Source organism: Capsicum annuum, chromosome 3, assembly GCF_002878395.1.
Source record: "Capsicum annuum cultivar UCD-10X-F1 chromosome 3, UCD10Xv1.1, whole genome shotgun sequence".
Classification (NCBI taxonomy): Eukaryota; Viridiplantae; Streptophyta; class Magnoliopsida; order Solanales; family Solanaceae; genus Capsicum; species Capsicum annuum.
This window is the reverse complement of record NC_061113.1, coordinates 136,521,681-136,527,228: the sequence shown is the minus strand read 5'-3', so window position 1 is coordinate 136,527,228 and position 5,548 is coordinate 136,521,681. Positions and strand designations below refer to the sequence as shown.

The window sequence follows — 5,548 nt, the reverse complement described above, 5'->3', positions numbered from 1 at the left end:
TTATCTTGATTATGATTGAAGTTGTATTCTTTCATTCATGATCATCAATGATAAATTTAAAGGTTGTTTTTGAATTATACGCAATCAACAATTGATAATGGTTTATTCCTTTTCAACAATTTCTTGTGTTTCTCTTTCAATTAAAATTTTCTGATTGAAAAATTGGAGAAGACAAGTGTGTTGCTACCGAATGAAGTAGCTGGAAAAATGAAATGTTTATCTTGCCTAAAAATTAAGATTTATATTATAAGAATGGTGATTCTCTTTTTTGTTGCCACAAGTTTGCTCCTTTCAAAAGAATTTCATAGTTTTTATGCAATTTTTTAAGATAATAGGGTATATATTGAGTTAAAAAGAAAAGAACACTTTGAGCTCCATTTGATTTTGAAGTCTTTATTTTCTTATTTTCTATTTGAACTACAAACAAATTTTTCTTGCATTCTTTTCTATTTTGAATTATGAATACAAAGACTTCTATGATAACAATTAAGGGGTACTCATCAGTTGGTTTATAGTTTGATTTTATGTACTATCGATTTGATATATTATTTTTTGATTTCTAAACATGCTAAATTAATAACCAAGTCAATAAGATATTTCTTATCGATATGGGTCCTTAACAGTTCTATTTTTCAGTTAACCAATAAAAAATGCTTAATTTTATATACGATATGAAAATGTTCATATAGTCAAAGAATTTGTTATTGATTTATACGTAAGTAGTTTGATATTACGTTTATGCAGTATAATTTTACACTATTTTAATTTTTATTTCATAATTTTATTATTAATTAACGTGATACACGTGCAAAACACGTACACTTCACTAGTATATATAATTGATTGTACCACTAATAGTAAAAATTGAAATTCTGTACTACTATCCACGAATCAAACAAAAATTAGGTTAAGTCAAGTAAGCATTAGCCTAATTAAGAAACAATCATAAGAAGTAAATCAAGGAAGAAGATGTATATCGTAGTATCACTTATATGGACCTCAATGGAACCTGCATAATTGTCTTGAATGTTCAGTTGAATTTGTTTGGCGGAATTCACAACAGATTGCACAATATTTTATATCAACTAGAGTAAGTGTGGTTATATCTGCAAAATTGAGGGACTGATCCAATTTCCAACAACAATTATGAAATAGTCATTCAAGATAGGGAAAGTGATCACTACAGGCTCTCCAGTGTTGGAGGAGTAAAAATTTCAGTAGCAAGAATTTCAAGTGAGGAAAACCTTCCTTAGCTAGTTCTCACTCGCCTATGAAGGCATCAAACTCCAGCTTAAGGGACTTGAGTTTGGATAATTTAACAGCAATGCTCAAATCCTTCGACGGCAAGGAGAATTGTCCAGTAAATGCTAAATTCTTAAGGTTCTTCAAAAAAGCACATGGAGGATGTAGGAGCAAAGGTGGCACCAGAATTTTCCTATCAAAACTCAGAGGATATTCAAGGCAAAATTCCAATTCCTCATGCTGATTTAAGTAGCAAAAATCATGTAGGTTCTTGCGACTAGAAAAGTCTTCAATGATGCCATGTATTTGCAACTTCTTCAAATTGGAAAATAGTCTACAGAAATACCCAGTACAGTACTTAGGATTCAATCCATAGAGAAATTGTAATTTTTTTAACACCAAACTTTTTTCTGTAAGCTCATGATACTGCAAGTAATTCCAGGCCAAACGGAGGTGCCTCAACTGCGGTATCATCAAAATTTTTTATGGTAATATCAAAGCAGTTTTACTCTCAAATAAATATTCTAGGTCAACTGTAAAAGTTTGCATAGAACATAGGGTTGGAGAAATATCTATTAATGAGATTAACCCTTCTGTACGTATAAATAATTTTTCTAAGCATGGATAAATGACGCAAAGCTAGGTATCTCTAGTGAATTAAAGAAAGTATTCCCCTTGGAAAAATTGGAAACCCAATTCAAGCAAGATCTAGTACTCTTACTAGCTTGAAAGGAAAATCCGACACAAAGCATTGGAATTTACAAACGTGATAATAGAACAAGCCTCTCTTTTACAGCACCTAGCCAATTCTTCCTCATTATGGATACTAATCCGACCTCGACTTGTACAAGAACACGGCATGGGTTTCCTACATGGATTTAGATCACTCGTTCCTCCGAGAACATTCACAAAATTCACGTTTAGAGCTTCTCTAAAGAAGAGTTCACGGATCTCATTGTGCATTCCACAACTCTCTATTTTTCCATCAAATCTCTAATGACAAATGGAAATTAAACTTCTACCTAAGAGATCTGTTAAACATTTTTTTGCCATTTCTTCTATATTTTCCATCTACCTTCAAAAATCACTCTACAACCCATATCTCCACAAGTTTATCTACCGAAATCAGTTCATCCTCCGGGTAAATTGCAAAATAAAGAATGCACGGTTTTAGGTGAGAAGGCAAATGATGGTAAATCAAAGCCACCACTCTCAGGCATAGGGCTTCAAGATCTGTTCTTACAACTGAAGTTAAATTCTTGGCAACTCTTTGCCACTCATCCAATGTTTTGTCGATTTTGGAGAGAAGTCCTGCGATCACAACAATTGCAAGAAGCAATCCTCCATATTTTAATAAAATTGTTTCCCAAGTTGCTCAAATTCAAGAAGAAGAGAGTATTTTGCAAAATCTTTTTTCATACAATAAACACCAGCTTTCATCAAAATTCACAGGTCACATGTGATAAGTAGGCTTACCTAAGCTAGCACATCCAACCACTTCCATATTCTGAGTAGTCAAGAGTATTCGGTTTCCATTGTTACAGTATGGGAAACAGGGGCGGGCCCACTTGTTAGGGTGGAGGTGCACGTGCACTTAAGTTCTGAAACTTTTTTGTATAAGTACATATATATACCTTAAGAAACTATTATATAAATTAAGTGCACCCCTTTAATAACAAGTTTGCACTGGGCGCATTGGTCCTAGCTGGGCTTTTCCACACTTGTAGCTCGAGATTGAGTCCAACTGACAACATTATTTTGCTATTTTTTTTTAATGTTAACAACAAAAGTGGTAGTAGAAATTCGAACCTTTGACCCCTTGTTTAGATACTACAACCTTTACCAATGGGCTACTAGACTCATTTGTTTTTATAAAGCTGAAGTTTATTTATTACCTTAAAACCCATATTTGGCCTATATATTTATATTTTCGTCATTGCTTAAGCCTCTACCGACCAGTCAGTCAGACACGACACTATTCCTCAGTCTTCATTTGAATATTCTTGACCGCTTATGTCAAGATCAATCGTCATTGAAAAAATTTTGATGGCTTATGTCAAGATAAGTCGTCATTGGAAGATTCTTGACCGCTTATGTCAAGATAATGGTGCACCCGCGCTCTTCAAATTCTGGGTTCGCCTCTGATGGAAAACATAGTTTTATATCATCCTGAAGAGTTGCATTGGGTTACTCCTCAACTCTTGAACCTGTTCCTAGATGAAATCACATAAGAAAAACTAGGAGAGATTTAAACTGTGAAGTGCAGGAATAAAGTAAATAGCTGACACAAGGATTTTTATCTGAAAACTCCTTTCTCAAGGGAGAAAAACCATGACTTGCCTTAAGGATTTCTAAGCTCCACTATATCCAAGCAACATCTTGAATACAGACTCCAAACTTTAGGATTAAACTATTAATCCTTACACTTCTAGTAATACTCTATTACAAGAAAACAGTGCAGCAACTCTACAACGCCCACACTCCAACTAACTCTAGCTGGAAACCCAAGCTAATTCTAGTTTAAAAATAACCTAACTCTAGATGATTACAAAGACAAGAGGTTTACACCACAACACCTACTAACAATCATAATAAAATGTAGGCAAACACTTAAGAGTGCATTTACAAAGACTCAAGTACAATAAGGAAATAAAATACAACTTGATGAGCTATTAGTTCCCTGTTGCAAAAAGAGTTTTTGATTCATAACTTCAGAGAGATATTTAGCTGTAAGAATATGGAAGCATGGTTTTATTGTTGAGAAAGATGAGCAATATATAGCATGCCACAAGAAAACATAGGAGAGATCTCATTAGTTGAGACAAAAAGGTGGCAACAGCTTTTTCACCAACTTTTGTACTTTGCCCCAGCTGTGATAGTGATAGGTGAGCCCAACCTGTTCTCTAAGTGGTAGCAACTTTGTCATCATATAATCTTCAGGAAATAATACCCAACATACAATTTTTTTCAATCATCAAAACTAAGGACTTAACATATCCCAAGCTTTTATAGTCCATATGTCATCAATGAATACCAAGTATCTCATTCTTTTAAGAGGTTTTTACAGTCACCAGTTTCATCACTTGTAGTAGAAAGAAGACGTAGAAGTACATTTCTCACATAATGCTCTTGTGAAATACTAGATTTTGCAAGAATCTCAAAGTGAGACATAATGTGTGGATCATTGTAGAGTTTGGTAGCCAAAGTTGTCTTGCCAATACCTTTCATACCTACAATTGAGACAATTGCTAGTTCTCTTTTTCCCTCTAGCAAGTTTTTTCCAGCATCATCTCAAATTCAGTTTCATGGCCAACCATTATATTCTCGGGCCAATCTACGGCATATTCAAGTAAACTAGTAAAAGAGTACGTTTGTACTTTTAGATCTTTCATGTTGTTTGATGTTTTCATCTATATGCCATTTAAGAAGTGTTTTAGAGTACCCAAAGCATACAAGAAGGACCAAGGAGCCTTGGAGGCACCAAAGGAGTGGGAAACGGGCTATCCAGTTTTTCGTGATGGAATCAATACATTCCAGTTCTTATTCAAAGAGGAAAAAGAGATCCCATGTAGCTCTGCTTCTTTCCCCTATATTTTGTGCAAAGAAAACATTTATTGATTCTGAGTGAAATATATATTCTATTGTGTATGCTACCTCTACAATTTCAACTTCCAAACATTGTCAGTTATATTGCAGGATTTCTCCAGAATAACTCACAAAGCTTTCAGGTTTTCATAGAACAGTTGTAAATCACACTCAGTAAGTTCTTTTGATTGGTGTATGTTTCTTACAAGACAAGTAATAGCAGCATAAGCCATATTTCTTCTCTCTCTCTCTCTCTAACTTTCTCTAATATGTGATAAAAACTAAGGCGTTTTTGCATAATGAAAATCTCTACTTGAAATATAGAAAGAAAAATTGGTCAACACAATACACGAAAAGCGCCAACGAAGTCCAGCATCAATCCCTCTGTTACTTTTTATCACGACCCGAGCTGAGGCCCTGGCCGTAACGAGCATCCTGAACTGTTACGACTCAAAAATGAGGGTCATGATGGCACTTGTCGGGGCGTACCTTGACAAGTAAGCCTATCACCCAAACTGATACGAAAAGAAGAAAAGACAGAAATATCCCACGATAAGGCTTTTAGAATGAAGCTGAACTATATAAGTAATCATAATAATACAGAAAGAACTTATCCAAAATACCAATCATGCCCAAAACCAGGTGTCAATAGTGTAAGAACTACTAATACAATCTAATAGTCAAATACACAAGAAAAATAACCACAAAGAAATAATAATTG

At 34.3% G+C, this 5,548-nt stretch overlaps 1 pseudogene; it reads right to left on the bottom strand.

Moving 5' to 3' along the window:
* Positions 1-932: 932 nt before the first annotated feature.
* LOC107865287 lies at positions 933-5,060 on the bottom strand (annotated as a pseudogene).
* Between the last annotated feature and the right edge of the window lie 488 nt (positions 5,061-5,548).